This window comes from Opisthocomus hoazin, chromosome 6 (assembly GCF_030867145.1).
Source record: "Opisthocomus hoazin isolate bOpiHoa1 chromosome 6, bOpiHoa1.hap1, whole genome shotgun sequence".
NCBI classification, from domain to species: domain Eukaryota; kingdom Metazoa; phylum Chordata; class Aves; order Opisthocomiformes; family Opisthocomidae; genus Opisthocomus; species Opisthocomus hoazin.
The window spans coordinates 4,291,094-4,310,403 of NC_134419.1; the positions used below are offsets into that span (position 1 = coordinate 4,291,094).

The 19,310-nt window shown below is 39.0% G+C and overlaps 1 long non-coding RNA gene across 2 annotated transcripts in view; it reads left to right on the forward strand.

Moving 5' to 3' along the window:
- Window positions 1-19,310, forward strand: part of LOC142361764 (uncharacterized) — a 76,356-nt gene that overhangs the window by 49,270 nt on the left and 7,776 nt on the right. The window contains exon 3 of one of the 2 annotated variants that reach the window (XR_012764370.1): window positions 7,898-7,951. This is a non-coding gene — a long non-coding RNA (uncharacterized LOC142361764). Of the gene's footprint in view, window positions 1-7,897; window positions 8,705-19,310 lie in introns of those variants that run through there. The other variant, XR_012764369.1, reaches the window with a different exon arrangement.

Sequence of the window (19,310 nt, forward strand, 5' to 3'; positions counted from 1 at the left end):
CTACACACCAACCTCAAGAATAAAAGAATCTGTTTGAAGTGATCCCAATTCGTTTCTCTGTAGCCTTAGTCCCTGTATGCTGTCTTTGAGAGCTAATTCTTTCCCATTCTTTTGGAGTGTAGTTTAATCATGTAAAACTACACTAACACTTCTCCAATATTTCAGATGCCCACTATTTCTGATTTGTCTCTTACAATAGTGATTTGTGAATCCTAGAAGTTTTCAAACCTTGAAAGACTATATTAGCATTTCCATGTTTGTAATTTTCGGTAGAATTTGGATGTTATAAAGTCACTGGATATTACTAACACTGACCATAATTACAAAGTTATGACTCAGATCATAGTTACTTCAATATCCTGGATTAATTTGAATTTGGAGCCTGGGACTAGGCTTTGACAAACCGATACAGAAGTTTGAAACAGGGTCTTCCCCAGGACTAAAGGAGACTTGGATCTAGAACTTTCGTTTGAACATTTTGCTAGTATCTAAATTATTTTTTATTTATTTCAAACAATAGCTGGGTATAGCTGAATGCTAACAACATGCTCCTGTGAGAACAGAATTGGAACACACTGAGCAGCTGATAGTCAGCCGATTCTCTTTTCTTTGTTCTTCATTGTCAATAGCACCCATGAAATTCCTATTTTAAAATAAATAGGACAAAGAAGAAAGGATAAATAATTTAATCATATTATTAATAATCTTATGGTAATATCGGCAATAACCATTGTTGTTTCAAAGCATGATGAACAGTGCTGTTTGATTAAAGCTGCATGGAAAAAATGCACGCTCTGGTTCTTACACATCTTAATGAATATAGCTTTACTATTAGATACATCCTTTCCCAGTTGCCGCTGAATGAAGTTATACTAGCTAGAAACCAATGGCTAGGTAAGTAAATCAAAAGGAGGTATTTCTGATGAATGCCCAGGGGCAGTTCTGTATGTTACTAGTTGTAACCCTATAATTAAAAAGTTTAGTTTAAATTCAAATATTGCATCAACTACCTGTTGACTTTATTAGATCAGTACTTCTTTATTACATATTAGATTTTTGGGAGGCATCCATAAAGATCTAAACCCATGCTAAGAGTATAAATCTGGAGGTGATGAACTCTATTTCATTATAGAGATTTATGCCTTTAACAAAAAAAAGAGAATATTTGATATTAATAATAAAGATCTTTGCAAATTTCCTAGGGAGTTACTTGACTATATCATTTTGTGCAAGTTGCTCTGCTCATAACCAGTTTCATGTTCCTTTTAAAGACTGAACATTAATCTTTTCTATTGTGTTAAATCAGAGAGATTTTGGAAGTCGTATAACATATCCCTCTGTGGATGTGTCCTTGCATGTGAATGTGCATGTATGTGTGGCAAAGTTTCGCACTCCTTTGCACTCAGTGAAGAGCCACGCCAGTCCACATACAGCTCTGTTTGCTCTTTTTTTTTCCAGTCATAGAGTGTTCCCACAGATGTCAGCGGTACAAGTATCAAGTCCTGCTCATGGATGTTGGATGAAAAGAGATAGATACTGGCTTCTCCACTGCTCAGGGAATTTTTGAGACTTATTTCACTTCCAGAAGGACCTGAGTGCCTGAACTATTTGGACTACTTACAGTGATGGGGACCAAATATAATTGTCTTACCAGATACTGAATTCTTATCCATATCTGCACTAACATGCAGTGATGAAATAGGTTGGAAAAAGAGGAATTAGAGGTAAAGAAATATAGAAAGGTATATTAATTCTTAGAGGTACGCATCAAAGCACTGAGTACTATACTTTTCATAGTATTTTCCACTGTCCTTCAGACTCTTCCTAAAATTAATTTGAGCGGGTGGCCAGAAAATAAAGCAACCAAACTCATGAGCGATTAAAAAATCTGTTCATCTTGTAATTTCATGTCTAAACATTGAATAATAAGACACTAAATATGGAAAAAAATGAAAATAGAGTTTTTTTGACCTTTGTCCTTTGGACATCAGCTAGATCTTTTTTCCCCACTGTGACTGATAGGCATAGCTAAAAGGGAATGAAGTTACACCAAGCATATCCAAGTTCTTTATTTGCAGTCTTACTGTTTTCCTTCCTAGAAATGGAAAAACCTCTGCGTATTACATTATTGAGCTGCAACTAACAAAAATGGTGCCTCCTTACTGTCACACTTTACAGCAGACTGAGGCTATGCAAATCATGAGACTACAGATTTATTTTCCATTATTTCATTAAATATGTATCTGTGAGGGAAAAAGGCACAGCCAGGATTATTCCCATAAAACAATTTCATAAATTGCACGTGTTCTGCACAGACTTTTGAGCACAGACTAAACATTCATCACTCCTTTCTTAGATTTTTTTCTCAGATCCTTCATTTTACTTTTCTCTCCCCTCTGGCTTGCAAAAAGTTCAGCTATTTCCTCCATAAAATAATCATCTTCCTAAAATAATAAAATAGAAGCTTCTGACAACTGTATATCATTATCGTATTCAAGCTACATAAAATAATCCCAACATCTGTTTGTCAATTTTCCAAACTCTAACCTACTAATAATATGCTAGACGGATGGTAAAACCAACTATCACGCTATCTGTATCCTGCTCATTAAATAAATGCAATAGGATGTGTGGCAGCTTTTGTGACAACACAAAATGAGGGGGAAAAAATAGGTGCAAAAACAATCAAAACAGAAAAGGAGCATATGCCATCAATAAGCAAACATTAAAAGTAAACTCCAGAAAAATAATTTTAAGACCAGTAGTTTATCAGAACAGACTTGAGACATTCTGTTTTTACAGTTACATCACTTACAGGATGCTTTTTTCCTGGTTTTGAAATCATGGCTGACGAATGAAGTATCAACTTCGTATAATTCTCTTTTTCTAAGTGTGTCTAATGCTTGGAAAGATGTTCTCTTGATTGACCTTGACATTTCACTCTGGCTACTTGCATCCTGGGACTGTTTTTTGTCAGTGGGCAATCATTTCAGTGTTAGGAATTCTGCAGTGATGGCTGTTGTCATCTAGTCATGCAAGAACATTAAGGATGTTCTGTTGCATATGACTGTGACCTTGGTTAATGTTTAGGAAGCAATAGCTGGATTTGATAAAATGATTTTCCCGAACTATGTTGGGGGCATAGAAGAGACCAGAGGGAAACAGAGGCTGTCATGACATCCATTTCCATGCCAGACTTGAAAAAGATCTTTCTTCTGCTTGGTACGTGTAATGTGACTAAATGTAAGTACATAAGAATGGCAAATTGAGCCAAACTGGGGACCCTGCTACTCTAATACCCTATCTCCAGTAGTAGTGAGCAGCTGAAAGATGCGTATAAGAACAGGACAAGCAGACAAGAAGACAGTGATAACTGTTCCCAGGTTCTGACAAGCTGCACTGTATGAATTTCCAAAGCCAGAGATGGTGTTCACATGTTTGTATTGAATAGCCCTTGCTGAATTTGCTTCTCTCAATCTGAATAACTGGGTTTTGAGTTGCCTTTTCCTTGTAGCCTCCACAGCTGTCTGGATGCTGCAACTTGGAAGAACTCATGTTATTATCTCCTCATTTTTTTTTGCACTATTTAATCTGAAAAGTAAAAGTCTTCTGCAGACACATTCCTCTTCATCAACTCTGCATCTAACTTCCACCCAGCTTTAAACTGCACATTCCCCTATAATCCTTATACGTCCCTTTGTCTGTAAGTGGCTGTATGAATGAAGCACAGTGATTAAAATGCAGTGATGACATGCCTGCATTGACTTCTTTGCTATGCATTATGGTATATGACAGGGTTTGTTATGTAAAACCTCTCAGGATATTAGTTGCCTGAAATAATCTTTCATAAGAAAGTTCAATTTTTAATGATAGAACTCTAAGTATCAAAATGTAGCTGAGAATGGAAAAAAATGGAATGAAGTAGCAAACTTTTGTGATAAAACACCTTCTAATTACAATAAGGCACTCCAGGGCTCAAATTATCAAATGATAATTTACACCTAGGTGATTTGACAGCACTCGGCCTTTGGCCTTCTGCCTAACAACACAATAGGCGTAAATCATTACCAAGTGATTCACACCCTGTCATGTCTTATTGCTTAATTAATTTGTCTAAAAGCCTTTCCACGAGAACTTATAGCAAATGCCTTTGTTATACATCTTTTAGTAGGGGCATCACTACCTGCCCTCTCTGTCATTCTCTGCTCTCGTTTGAGCCTCATGTGTTTTTAAAGTGTCCAGCAAATTTTTCCTTTCACGACACAGTGATTTAAATTTATGCTTGTATTTTACTCTCTCTTCTTTTAGGTAAGTTCATCTGTTGTTCTATGGCTGTTATAGCTGTAGACCCATGGATGGAGGTTAAACTCACGCTGAGCTTAAGACTGCAGAGAGCCTAGAACAGTTGATCTTATGGGTCAAAATTGCACTGAAACAGATAAAAATAACAGATGTTATTTTTGTTAACTAGTAACTCTGTGTTTACCTAAGCAGGAGTATTGACCTCATATATAATCTTCGAACAAGTAAAGCTATATTGTTGAGGTAGACATTAAATATTTTAAATGTAAATAATCTATAATGTACTCTTGCAGTGATCCAATCCTAAACCACATCATTGTTCTGAAGAATAATAAACCTGATGACAGAAAAAAGGAATTAAGCAAATTCATGGAGAATATAACTACTTATAGCCATTAGACAGGATGATCCAGCTGCAGCCTCAAGTCCTGAAACTACTGATTGCTGAAAACCAGAATGATTATGCAAGGGGAAGGTCACTCCAGTACTGGTTTTATACTCTACCCTCAGTATTCACTTCTGCCTCCTTTAGTAGGGAGGATGTTAGGTTAGATGGATCAAACATGCAGAAAAGCTTATCTGATGTTTTGATGACGCTGATAACCAGAATTCCCCAAGGACCACTTTCTGCTAGAAAAGACAGAGAAATTACAACAAATATTCTATAAGCCTTTGCAAAGGCAATAGTTTTTCTAGGTGTTTACTCAGGACACACAAGCCCTACCCCATCCCCCCAAAATGCTTCCTTTAACAAAATAATTTGCTCATCATACAGGCTTCCTCTCCTGAGAATGAGGGAGCAAACAGTATGTGACAGGTCCTCGCACCTGGAATAGTCACTGTTGGAAGATGCCCAGGATCTGGAACGATGAGCATGGTACAAAACTGAAGGTAGAAGTCATAAATCCATGTGACAGTCAAGGCAAGGGAAAAGCTGGGAATCTGAATTATATCTCTGAGTAAGCAATCTTTTCCTAAGGAAAAGCATTTCTGTGGTAATTTTTCTTCTACATTCCCCTTGCTCTAAATGTTGGGGTTTTTAGTAAAATCATCACTCCTCTAAATTAAAAAAAAAAGAATGGAATCACTTCTAGTGATTAGAATGTCTCTGGCTCAAAAGCTGAGGTCCTTCAGCTATACTTGCAACAGGCACAGTGGGAGAGCCAGCAAGCCACCAGTGCGCCTCCAGCACTTCTTATAGGTCAAATAATGATGAGCTGACTTAATGCCTACTCAAATACTTGCTCTATCTTGCTTTGACTGTCACCTAGAACTAAGCAAATATTTAATGATAACTTGCTTGATTTGATTTTACTTTACTGTTTGTAATTTTTCCATGATGAGATCATGATTTCTCTCAGACTTTGTCTCATGGCTAAATAGCAATTGGGCGGAATAGTGTCTATGGAACAGCTGTTACTGGCTGCATGGAGGTTTTTAATGTCTGTGCAGGTGAATTCAGAATCAAGTTTCTTTCCAAGTAGCACTTGTTTTCTTGTATACATGTGCATACATACAGTTTTTATTAGATATTATGTTTTGGGAAACCGTCAGTCTAAGGAAAACTCAGTGCCAGGTTATTTCAGACAAAAGAATGGACGCAACTTGAGGAAAACAGAAATCATCTAAATAACTGAATATTCATAGAAATCTATGAATTTTTCTCTTCTGTCTTCAGATGGGATGCCTTTCCAGCCACACAGAGCAGCGGTGAAACACCTGTCCCTAAGGAACTAAATGAAGACAACTCATGTACACTATAAAGATCACTTAAGAGCCTTGATATAGCTACAACTTGCATGGTCTGACCTAGCAACTGAGGACTGAAAGCTTTTTTATCTGAAAGCTACCCCACAGCTCTTCCTTGATTATTAATGCTATATCAATATAAGTAACCGAGCAGTGGTAGGAATGCAAAAAATAGAGACAAGACTACATGTAGCTTCCAAGAATCTTATTTCTCCTCTTTGAATTTTTCTCTTTGAAATTGGAAGTTCACTACCTGCAACCTATCTTGTCTTAGAATAACACCTGCAAACAGAACGGAATAGAAAAAAAGAACTATTAAAAAACAGATTTCTGAATTTGATTGCAAGGGAACATAAATGATTTCCTGAAATAGTTTCCAGATTAAGACTGTTTTCTGAAAACACCCCTTATCAAAGGTACTTTCTTTCTAACGCTTAAAAATGCAACTATTTCTTAACTCAAATTTCAAATGAACATGTTCCAAGAAACATATTCACATTTTTTCTTGCCTGTCTTTCTTTTCTTTGTCAGTATCAAACAGAGTTTTCACCTTTCCACTTATCTGAGATTGATTGTGCTGATAAGACCATGTTTTCATATGTATTCGTGTAACGGTAAAATCAAGATGCTGATGTGAGAATTTGGCTCTCCGTGTTTACAAGTGTGTTGACTCTAATTATGTAAGGGTGACTGGGATATATCTTCAGTTGTCTTTCAGCAGGTCAGTGCTCACTGATGTCTTTGTAGCCATTTGCTCCCGAGCCTCAAAGAGGTTTTTTTTCATGTCTTGTTTTGCATAATGGATAGGAAGCCACAAAGTAACAGATGATTAAGCCAATTGTGCAGTAGGATGCTTTGAAGAGGCAAGGGATAGTATCAGCAATGAGTGTTATTAAACCTGTTTTCCTTCAATACTGATGAAGAAACTCATAGAAATGACATAATTTTTCAAGCAGTTGAGGAATATATGCCATGCAGGCTATGCAGAACGCAGACATGCTCACCAGTGTTGGAGGACAATCCGTTTGTCTAGACCTAATCACAGTGATGCACGGATGAAAGCCAGTAAAGTAATTTCAGGTTGTGAAATACATGTTTCTGGTGTTTATCTGTCCACCACAAAAGTTAGAGAGCTAATAACTGTATTTTCTATTTATTTGCTTTCATATAATATCTGCAGTAGGATGTTGATTTTATTTCCCTGCTGTTATGTCGCCTGCCTTGTGTCTGAGGGTATGAATACACTACCACAGCAGTCCCCCTTCAGACAACCTTCTTCAGCAGAAGCTGGGCTAAAGGAAGCCACAGCCCAACACCTGCAGCCTGTTTCTGCCGTCTTGGTGTTGCTACTGTCTGGTGATGTGGCTGCTCCTGGGAGACCTCCCTTACCCCCATCAGTACGGAGATGGTGGGTTCATCTGAAGAAGGCCAACCATTCAGCTCATTTCATCTCCAGCAGTTAAGGAAGGTCATTCCATAAAGGAATTCCAAAACAGATCCTTGGAAAGAGAAGATCTAGTGAAGGAGTGATCATGAGTAACAGGGGGCAGTGCAGGGTGGCAGACTTTGTTAGGCGGTGCAGCTGTATCATGAAAAGGAAACAAGAACCAAAGTTGTCCTAGCTTAGAAATAGCTTTTCCAAGAAAGGAATGGCTGTAAAATACATCATTAATATTTTGAAGGAACAGCAGGAAAAAAACCCTCTTGATTCTGACCATTTCTCGTTTACCGCTTTGTCAAATATTTAGCTTGTATGGGGACCTTGTATAAAAGGTAGCCAGTTCAACCAATGGTTTTAGCCATTACAGCCTAATAGTTTTAAATCATGTGTGTGTTCTTCCTACAGTGCAGAAGAACATGACTTGGAGACGGCAGATGACTACTCTTTCTAAGAAGCCAGGTGAGCAGGTCACATTCTACCACTGTTAAATATCTTCACATTTAGCAGTGAACTTCATGACCACTAGCCAGCCCAAAAGACCTGCTATGCTTCTGAGACATCCCGGGATACCAAGATCAACTGTTTAGCCTGAAGGAGGGCCAGACCATGCAAATACATAATATTGCATAGAACATACAGAAAAGCCCAACAGTGGTGATTTCAAAGGCGGTTGTATAGAGATTCAACTGTTCCTTTCACTCCTGTTATTTAAGAAAAAGGAAATTAACTCAGTGCCTTTTCATCTCCTATGACTTTTGGAAAAGTACCCATGAGCCTGCCTATCAAGTTAAAAAGAAACTTTATGGGGACCACCCAGAATCTGTCCTTGGTTATCCAGGGAAAGAGAGCCTTAATAAAAGGTTTTCTTTTTTCCTTCTTGTTGTCTTAAACTTTAAAAGGCAAGGAGAGCCCTTTAAGCACTTAATGCAGCTGCTCAGACACTAGCTTGCTCTGTCGGTCAGCTTGGACCGCACTCTCTGGCTTCCCTTATCTTAATGCCAAGCTCTTCAGTAGTAACGTTGAGTTCTCAAACTATGAACTGCTTTTAATCTTTTTATTTAGAAAAACCAGCAGGTCTGGGTGGTTGGATTTTGAAGATGCATATACCTCCGTTTACCGATTTATTTATTCTCAGCCTTAATAAATGCATTGAAAGGTATCATTAACGGAAGAACCCTGTTTATTTCTCTGACTTCTGACACCCTGGTTCTTGCATGGATCAGCCTCATTTCTGCTCATTTCACAGAATGCTCGGAACATAAAGCAATAAATGCGCTGTCTTTAAAACAACAACCGAGTGGCAGTTTTCTTTATTCTGTTTCTGACTTCAGATGATCCCTGTTTTGGAAGTGTACTGAATCAACCATAAAAAGAAAATGAAAACAAAGCAGACTATATTGAAAAGTGGAAGATGACAATCTATTTAGGGAGACTGTCCTTTAGATTTTTATTTGAGTATGAGGCTAAGTTTCTACTTCTTAGACCGAAGTTTACTACTGTTACACCTGGCAAGCTAATCAAAGGCAGTATGATCACAGAAGTGCAACTGAATTTCAGAAGAGTGACATGGCACAGTCAGAAAGATTAGTTTGTAAATCCTCTGTAAAGACTATATGCAGGACAGTGAAAAAATACATTTAACAATGTCAAAATAGAATGCAATGTTTGAGCAATAGCAGGGCCTCCATAATTTTTTCAGTTTGAATAGAAATTCTGGATTAGAAGTGCCCTTTAGAATTCATCAGACCTTTGGGGCTCATTTCCTACATTAGGACCCAGGAATCTCCACTGTTTACAAGGAAGCCTTGCAAAAGAGAAGATTCATGCTGCATGGCCCAATTGTGACATGAGAGCTCAGCCTGACTTCTGGGTTGTATCCAGGTCTCTATCATCAGGACTGCCCTAGCTCTGGCTGATTTTGATCAGGAGATTTATCCAAAGGTTTATGATAAATATTTTTCCTGCTCTTTCATTCTAATTTTTCTCATGGTAGTTAATATCTCTGTAGATATAGAAGCTGAAAAGAGTTCATTTGATGCAAATGCTTTACAAGCACCTCTAAATTGTGATCATACCAAATTTGCATGCCTGCCATCTGCACATAGAAACCTTGTCTTTGCTCCAGTGAAGCTGACTTGCTGAACTCACAGTCTCTAGATTTATACATCTCTGCACCATTGCATGGTTATTTGTATAAAGACGGACAATAGGAATAGCAGCAGCTGTGCATCTCCATCTGAGGGAAGAATGCACTCTTAAGCTTTAATAATAATAGTTGCAATACGTAACATTTAAATAACCCTTTTCATCTTCCAAGTCCTCTGCAGGCACACGAATTCACCCATCATCTCTCTGTTGTGGATATTATTAGCATCGTTTTACAGAAACAGTTAGGGGACAAAGAAAAACAATGTGATTTGCCCAGGGCCAATTGTAGGATCACTAGCAGAGAGATTATTATGAATTGGCATTGCCTGTAAACTTCATTTAGACACCATCAGAAAGAATAACATAGAAACACGTGTTCAAAGTACCACAAAAAGAGCTGACACTGCTTTGTGTGATGCTGTTCTTTCCTAAGAATTTACAGGGATATATCCCAACCATTAACCTCTCTAACATGAGAAAAAGACTCTCTACCTGGTGAAAGTCATCTGGAATTCTCCTGTTGGTAGTTCAGGGTGTCACTCAGTGTATTGGGATGTAGATTAGATTGATTTGTTGCGGAAAAGTGCAGCATACTGCAGTGAAAGTGAAATATCACCTGGGTTTTGCTCCACTGCACATTGATTTAAACCACATTGAATTAAACTGCAACAATCTAGAGGCTTTGGATCAAGCCACCCTCCTATAAATATACGATCAATCTTTTTATTTTTTAAGGGATCCTGTTTTCTTAGGAGCAAATTCCTGTGCAAAGACTGAAATGCAAAAGAGTATCAAAAGTGTATTACAGTAGCTGAAATACTAATGCACTGCATCCTGGATTGCACCTCTCTCAGAAACAGGGTGTTTTTGATCTAAGCTTTGGGGAATAACGTGGACAAAAAGCCTTTTCAAAAGCAGAGAATAAAAATGGCCTTATTTGAAATTTGAGTATAATAGCTGAAAAAAGCGCCAGCCTCAACATTATTACCCTGCTATTCAATCCACAAGAAGTGAAGACATCATAACACTCTTATTATCACCCCATTCGACATGGAATGGTAATAAACGGACAGAAACACATTACATACTATCTGAGAGACCTGATCCCAAAATGCAGAGCTGCTTATTCCAAGCCAGGAGTCCCTTTAGCTCTCCTTGACCTCAGTGGGAAACTTGGGCTCTCCAGAGCTAGTGCACAGTAGTCTTTATTTTAAAACTCGAGGATGGGTGTATTGAAAAATACTTAAAAAAAAAACGCTCTCAAAATAAATTTACCCACTTTTTTTTTTTTGTTCTTACATCTGATCTTAACACTGTACATCTGGCAACATAAAAGTAAAAACAAAAATGATGTCTATTTTTGTCTAGAATTTAATTGTGTAAGGTTAAAGACATTCTGCAGGAGAGAAGCACATTATTCTTCCAGAAGTGCATTTGCACTTCTATTCTGATGTAAAAAAAAATCTTTAACACAGTCTTTTAAGTTCCTAATGTGAATAAATTCAGAGTAGACACATATTACTCTAGCAGTATAATATTGACTGGAAAAATATGTTTGTTTTTTTTCCTAAGGAACTGCAGCTACTGGTAGAAATCTTACCATCCAGGGTGCTGTTGATTTTTCTCTTGTCCTTTATTTATAGGGGACAGCTATAGGCATGCCACTCACTCTCTAATATTCCTACAGAAATGGCAACCATCTGGGTGATGGGGTGGGTGCACTAAACCCTAGGGTGCCTTTAGCCAGTTCACTTGAAATCTCGAGTCTGTCCTGTCCTATCACCCAGCAGCGATGGAACATTTGTTCCCCGAAGGGCCGGCACGCTGCCAGCAGCAGGTGTTAGGCTGTCCTCTGGGATGAAGGCAGCAGGCATGAGCACTGATGTGTGCCTATGACAAGATGTTGCAAATCTGCTCTCATAGCGACGGTGACAGCATCTGGGACAGTGTTGTGAGTCACCATTCTGTAACCATTAAAAACCAGTTGCCATTCCTTTCAGAATAATAAATTAAAATATCATTCCAAAGCGTGCTGGTCTCAGGAAGAAAATTAAAGAATGCATGTATGGATAAACACATGTGTGTGCACTCACATGCACACAGCTTTACACTGTGTATTACCAAACTGTGTTCAAGTGATCATACCTTAAATTAACAGGTACAGTTGATTGAGAGGGTGCGTTTGTGGCTGCTATTCAGACTGCATTTTTAGATTTTCTTAAAGGAAATACAATCAAGCAGAAAACGTTTAAGAATCGGTAAAAAGTTACAAGCACTATTAGGAAGGTATATCCTTTTGAATTAATGATTTTATAATTAATAGATAATTCTTACGCAGTTGCCCCTATTAAGTCCAGATCCCTAAACCATTTGAGATTTTAATTTTATTTACATAGGCTGAAGTTGTGCTGCTTCTGCCTATATTCAAAGTTAAGATGAATATGTGGCATTTTACAAGATTTATATAAATATCTGCATGGAAACAATAATGGGTTAGCAGTAGCTGTCAGTTTCCAAAATGCCTGGTTTGAAAATGCTTGCATAGATCTGCAGGCAGGTGCAGAGCTATTGTTTCCATGACCTCTTCCCACGGAGATCATATTCTTCTACCTCAGTTTATACTGGATTTGAATATGGTTAAAGCACATTTTAAAATTTCTCAAACAAACCATACAGCAAATATCCAAATAATGCTGTCCCTTCATCTCTCTGGAGTCTTGTTTCAGCCTGGCATGCTTATCTTCCTAGCGATCTAAATCTGAGACCTTCCATCTTATTGACCTTTGTTGAATGTAACACATGGGATTGACGAAGTCAATGACTGGGCCTCCCTTTGACTAGCGGTCTTTTGTAAGCAAGGCTACTGCTTTAATTTGGGCTGATCCTGACCCAGTTCAGATCAATGGCAAAACTGTTAATGACATCAACAGAGCCGGGACTTCACTGTTGCCCTCAACCCTTACAATGGTTAGCATTATCATGATGGAGTTTTATAATCAGTGCTTATCAACATGAGGGGCTTCAGAAGGAGAGAACTCACATGAGGGCTGATGCCTCGAGTCACATTAAATCCAACACGTTTTATCCCAAGTAGCTTTTATAGTCTTGAGTGTTTCCCTTCCGTTCCTGCTCAGTCTCACCTTTGCTTAACAATTCAGGTGGTTGTTCACTGCTTTTAGTCTACCAAGTCAATCATTTGCTCACTCACTTGCCTTTACAGTTTCCTGCAAGCCCTTTTATTGCAGGTTTGCAGGAAAGTAATATCCCATGCACAGATGAAGACCAGATAGTTTGATCTTGCCACATTTCACCACATTTTAGTGAAAAAATAGTTATCCCTTCAAAGACAGGTGAGAAGGTGGTTTCGAATGATCCATCTTGTGGAAATACATTTTACTTTTTGCCTTCTCTCTCTTTTGCTTCCCTGTTTTTCAGTAAAAATCAGTTCTATCTTTTTCCTCACGAATGAAATGTGCAAAATACAACAGGTTTTTTTTTGGGGTGACACTTTTGAAGACACCAAAATTATTTGTTAGTAGAACAAATTCAGTCAATAATTTGTTAAAAAAATGCAGAAAATACTGTAAATGGCAAAACTTTTTTTTCTGGTTGTTTTCAAAATAAAAATGTCTGATTTCAGGAATGCTTATACTTTTTGGTTAAATAAGAAATGAGTATTTTGCATTTAAAATTTGGCATAAACTTGTAAGAAGACAAGAGTGTCTAGAAATTTTAAGTTACATAAAAAAGGAGCAAAATAATTCATTTAAATTTGAATAATAAATTCAGGGATGACAAAGAGCAAATTTTTTAAATTTTCTTTTTGTGATGGAATTGAAAAATCCATTGGTCACTCAGCTATTTTTTGCAACATATAGCAAACACAGAAATCCATCGAGCCAACTACAGTAGCAAGATCAAAAAACACCCCCCACCAAAGGTACGCTCACCATACACTAAGCTAATTGGTTACCTATAATACTACTACTGACTTTAAATCTGTCAGACATGTCGACATTGTTCTATAGGTATTACATTGTCTTCATCATAAACACCTAGTAAGACAGAAAATAAACTTCCTTATGAAAGGGAAGAGAGAAAACCAGACAAAAATATTACATGCAGCTTTGAACTGCTAATGTTTTTTTAAGATTAGCTGCTGGGTATGTGTTTAGCTACGTAACGACATCAAATCCAAAAGGTGTCGATTACCAGTCACCCCTTGACCTCTGCTAAAGCTTGGTGACGGGCATCTCTCAGGTTCTGGTTCTTTTGATGTTTCTGGCTGAACACGGAAGTTTTCCTTCAGTCTCCCACATCATTCACTCACCTGCTGTGTGTCTAAGATCAGATTTTCGAAGCCAGGCATGTGAATTTGTGCATGTACATCTGCACACATCAACATTTGAAAATCCAGCTTGTGGTTCAAATGAAAAAAAACCCCACAGTCTTATTCCATTGTGAATTCTACAAATACCCCTGAGAAAGCTGAATGATTTATTGAAACGTTTGACAAAGAAACCACATACTGCGTTGTTTTGATGCATTAGATATGGGTCTGCTTTTTTTGAAGAAAAAAGCCTTTACTGTAAATCAGCAGCATGAAGAATTAAAACATGAAAACAAAAGCATATTATTTAAAGAACAGCCTGTTCCCTAAACTGTTACTGTGCTTGGTGCCAAACCACATTTTATGATATATCATGTAAAACCTCCTCTTGCATGTTTTACTGTTATGCTTTATATGACTTGGAGTGAGAAAACCCTGCTAGTTCTGTCTTAGACTTACCACTGCCGTCAAAACCAGGTCCACTTGTAGATCTGGATCACAGCATGACAACTTCATCCAAGGATGATGACTCTAAAAGAGGTGGAAAAGTGTTTGTTTACTTGGCAATGTTTATGAAAAGAAATCCGAGTTAACTAAAAATGTGAATTTACAGTGGATCTGTTACCCTTCATAAAACACTTGGTGGACACAGAATGACAATGACCTTGCTTGCAAAGTGCAACACTTACAAAGCAGGGCCGCTGCATTCTCATACGGCCCTAGAAAGAAATGACAGAGACTTATGGTCGAACGTGAATTTACAGCATATCAACTGTAATTACCACCGGTATGCGAGCGAGTCTGGAGAGGTAAATGTGAAATAGTTTATTTCACACAGGGTTATGTTGTGTTGAATTTACAACAGAGTAACAAGCACACAGACAACTACTGCAGAGCAGCGCATGTTCGCCAACTCCACACTCAAATCTATGCTGGAATGTTTTGTTTATACGCCTCTATCCTCCATCACTACATTTACATTAATCCGTTTTCAAAATTCATCCTGATCAATTTTCCAACACATACCTGAGAGGGCAAGCCTAACTTTCAGTACTGTGGTAGAGAGAAGGGTTCAGCAGCCTTTTATAGATCTTGTTTCTAGTCTCTCACTGAACAAGCCCTAACTCAGAGATGCTCACAGGTTAGAAGAAAACAGGTCTGACAAGTTAGCAAGGAAAAAAAGGGCTGGAGCTGTTTGCACTGAGGGTGATGTAGACAATCAGAAGAAGGTATTTCAAGGGTAAATCTTTCTGTGCCTGTTAATAAAAGGGATTAAATGAAAGTGAAATAGAAAGTTAGGAATTCTCATTCATTCACCCCTATTGCCTAACAACTTTCCCTTTTGAGAAGGGCCTCATGTCCTGCCTGAGCTCAAAGTACAAGGAAAGATGTGAAACTTCCTCATGTAAAGTAACTGGGGCACAGAGCCTGAAGGAGTCACAGCCTAGAGCTGCAGACTGGTGGGTGAAAGAATGAAACTGAGATTCAATGTGCAGGGAGACTGAATAAAGAGATAAGAACTGGAGCCAAGGACAAGAAAGGACTTGAGCTATGGTAGAGGGAGGAAGCAGGCTAAAGGAGGATCTGGGACTAAATACACAAGGGAGCACCATGAGGCAGAAGGAAAGAAGCAAAAGGCTGGCTATCAAAAGGATGTAAGCGGAGCAAAGTACACTTGGAAGCCAATGGGGAAATCATGTGTAAAAGCTGCCATTGTTATTAACTGCTCCATTAGCTCAGATAGAGAATTCCATGCCGTGGTACAAAAGGTCCCAGACTCAGGAGTGACCCACAGGGATGTCAGTGTGATGAAAGATCTGTTTTCCATTTTATTTACAAGCCTTTCAGAAAGATGACAGGCAGGAACTATACTAAAATTATAGATATTTCAATGCCAAGGACTCATGGGAAAAGAGATTACAGAATCAATGTTACTCCTTCAGCTGAAATTGAACTTCCCCTGTTCATATGCATTAGATCTTTAATAATATAATCATGTGCTGATTTTTTCTAACAAGTCTCTTGCCTTATTCCTTGCATAGTTCCTTGCATTCTGACCTACTTTGGGATGAACCGGGGTGGTATAGAGAAGTAGACTCTTCTGGATCTCCACATACTGAGAAAGTGGAGGTAATAAAAGGGGTAGAGATTCTTGGAAGTGATAGGAAAGTTAAATCCACTTTAGACCGAGATCTGAATTCTCTAAGTGCCATTACTGAAGTCATCATGTGGTCATAGGCAAATCACGTAGTCAATGGTATATGGTCACTTACAAGTACCTCATTTTCAGGGGGCCCAAACTGATCCTCAGGGGTGAGATACATTGAAGTGCTGAAGTGGATGAAGCTGAGGACAAAAGAGAGCCATGCTAGGAACATGTAAAGTTCAACCTGGGTATTTCCATAAAACATTTATAATAAACTCAAGTATCAGTAAAAAAGCGGTATCAACTATGAGTACATTGAAAAGACGGATTTTTTTTTAGATAGACTGAAAATAGCAAGTAGCCAAAATCTAAAAATCTCTTTAGTACATATTCTTCCTGTGAATTCAGTGGATTTCAAGGAGCAAAATAACTGACTTCAATAACTGACTAATGTCACTCAGGTGATCCTATTGCTCCGGATTTTTACCTTGCTGCATTTTAAGAAAATAATGGTCATTAAGAACCCATCTTCTGTAGTTAATCCCAAATTACTGTATTAATATAAGGATGTAATGGTAATTATTGTAAAATAATTATAATCTTACATTAGGATGCTTTTCTTTTTTTCTTTCTGTACCTCATTTCCCTTCACCTTTTGTTGGTATAATGAAAATAAGTTAAATCTTGTTTGAAACATATATAAATGATACTGTAAAAAAATTCTGGAAAAGAGCTGAAGAGGAAGTTAATAACTATGGGCAGTAAACAAGTCCTGGGACCACACATTGAACTGTGAGGAAAAACAGAAGTGTGTCTGTACCATCGATCTCATATGTGAATAAAAAAACAGTCAAGTAAATGTTGCACAAGGCATACACAGAATGTGTACAGTCTTAATTTCAGCTTTCCAATGTCTTAAATTCCGCTTTCTAATGTTTCAGTCTTTGAAGTCCCCTGTCCTTTTAACATTCCTTAAATGTCATTTCACTGTACTTACGCTGTTTGAAATGAGAGATTTGTTTTCCCAAATGGAATTACTCACTATCAGTCCAGAGAGGGGAGAGGCTCTGGGCAGGAGAGAAAAGCTGCAGGATTGTAGCTCACCTGTTCAAAGCTCTTGCACAAGTGGCAGATCTTTCTGACCAAACTGGAAGATTTTTTCTCAGAAATGTTCATTCCAGAAGAAAGAGGTCTTCACCTGGAGGAAATCACAGAAAAGAGCTGCTGTAATAGTTTATTCCTGAGTAGCTTCGTGGGCTGTCCAGTCCCTATGCTTGGGTAGGGCCATGGTGGCAGGCACACCCCGCTCAAGAGGGAGGCACTTGTGCATTGCACAAGTGGTGCATGAGGAAAACATGATTTCTGAGGCAGCTTCAGTGAACTGTGGTTATACCAGAGCTGGGCGAAGGTGTAGGATTTATGCTTTTTCTTTCTGAAAAAGGGAAAACCACAGAAAGACATTGAAATGAAAAGGAAACAAGTAAACAAATGTGGTTTTACAGAATCTGAGGGACAATTTATCCTCAGCACAACAAGCAAAAACTTGGAAAACATTTGGAAAAGTCAGAAAACAAGTTAAAGTTGGTTGGCAGACTCTGACAGAGCTGACAGCTAAAACTACCCCTGGCACGTTGACAACAGTGTGGCATCAATCTGTGTGTAACAACCTATCCTTGAAAAACTCCATCCTGGATTTAAGCTAGCACTTCCTAACCTTTTCTCTACCCAGCCTGAAAACTGTGGCGCAAATAAAGTTTTCAGATATGACTTTTAACTCACTTACGAGCAGGGCCAGGGTCCCCCCGACCGCCATTATGGCATCAGGCTCCAGCCGTGCTCCCGCAGGGGCCTGGCTCCCTCCCTCCTGCCTCAGACAGGCAGAGGCCTCCCCTTCCCAGCTCCCTGCTCACTCCCTCACTTGGGGTCCTCCACCCGCCCCATCTTCCCACTTTCTTTCTTTGGGACATGTTTCTGTCCTGTAAAGCAAGGCCAGGGCAGGAAGACGAGGAGCTTTCTGACAACATGGCTTCCCTCACTGTAACCCAACTCACTGCAGGCCGTGTGCTGCCTGAGGGGACCCTGAGCACCCTTCTCCCACAAAGTTTTTAGTTACTGCTGCAGGTTTATTATAAAGCTGCATTAGTTGTTCACACAAAGGCCAGCACTTGAAACCTGTGGCCGCCAGTGCCTGCCCCATGCAGGAGGAGGAAGCAGCCACAGGAGTTTGCTCGCTGTGGCTGCTGGGGGAGGGATGGGGCTGTTGCACTGGGTGAACCCAAAAGCCCCTCCTTGTCCTTAAAAGCCACACAAGTGATTCTCAGCACTGCGATTCCCTACAGTTTTCTGGCAACATAAGGGATCTGGAGTGTGCCTGACATGGGAAGTAGAAAGTTGTCACAGAGAAGTTTAAACTTAGGTGCAGCAGCAGCCATTTCTGAGTTGCATGGCGGTTTGAGGCGCACAGCTCCACAGCGTATTACATTGCTGTACGTTGTTGCTCAAAGGCGTATAAAGCAATGCCATGACACTGCTCTCTGTGAAATCTGCTACTGCATCCACCGTTTGCTGGTGATGGCCGAGACAACTCTATCTCCATACAGCTGTAAGGGCTTGCTCTGAGTCTTAGCAAACCATTGGCCATTAAATCTCTCCTGAGGTGTGGTGGCAGCGACAAGCACAGCCAGCCTTTACCACCTGAAACTTCAGGCCCAAGAAAAGTGGGTTCAGAAACAATCTCTCCTGCTGCCATATAGGATGCCACGGAAGTTATTCTATCTGCATTGCTACTACACCTTAAAAATAGTCTTCTGTTTTGAGACTCTTCAGTGTTTTCAGATTATCTGTATTTGTACAGTTCTTTGGGTCCTAAGATTCCTATGTGTTTAGCTGGATGATACCCAGATAGCCTGAGTTGTCAGTCACTCTCACCATCTCTCCTATCCATCGCTTGAGGAGCTCACCTCACTTCTATGTACTTCTTTCTATAATATCCCCAAGTGATTCAGCTCAAACACCTCAAATACATTAAAGACATCCGTATGTGAAATGTCAGCTTCTATGAGAATGCAGCCAAAGGTTGCACTGCACAGCTCATATGCGTGCTATAATGAACATATTATTTTGATTACAAAATAAAGCTGTGCTTTCTCAGTCGTGGCACGCCTAGCTATCTTTTCCTGCTGCATGCCACGATA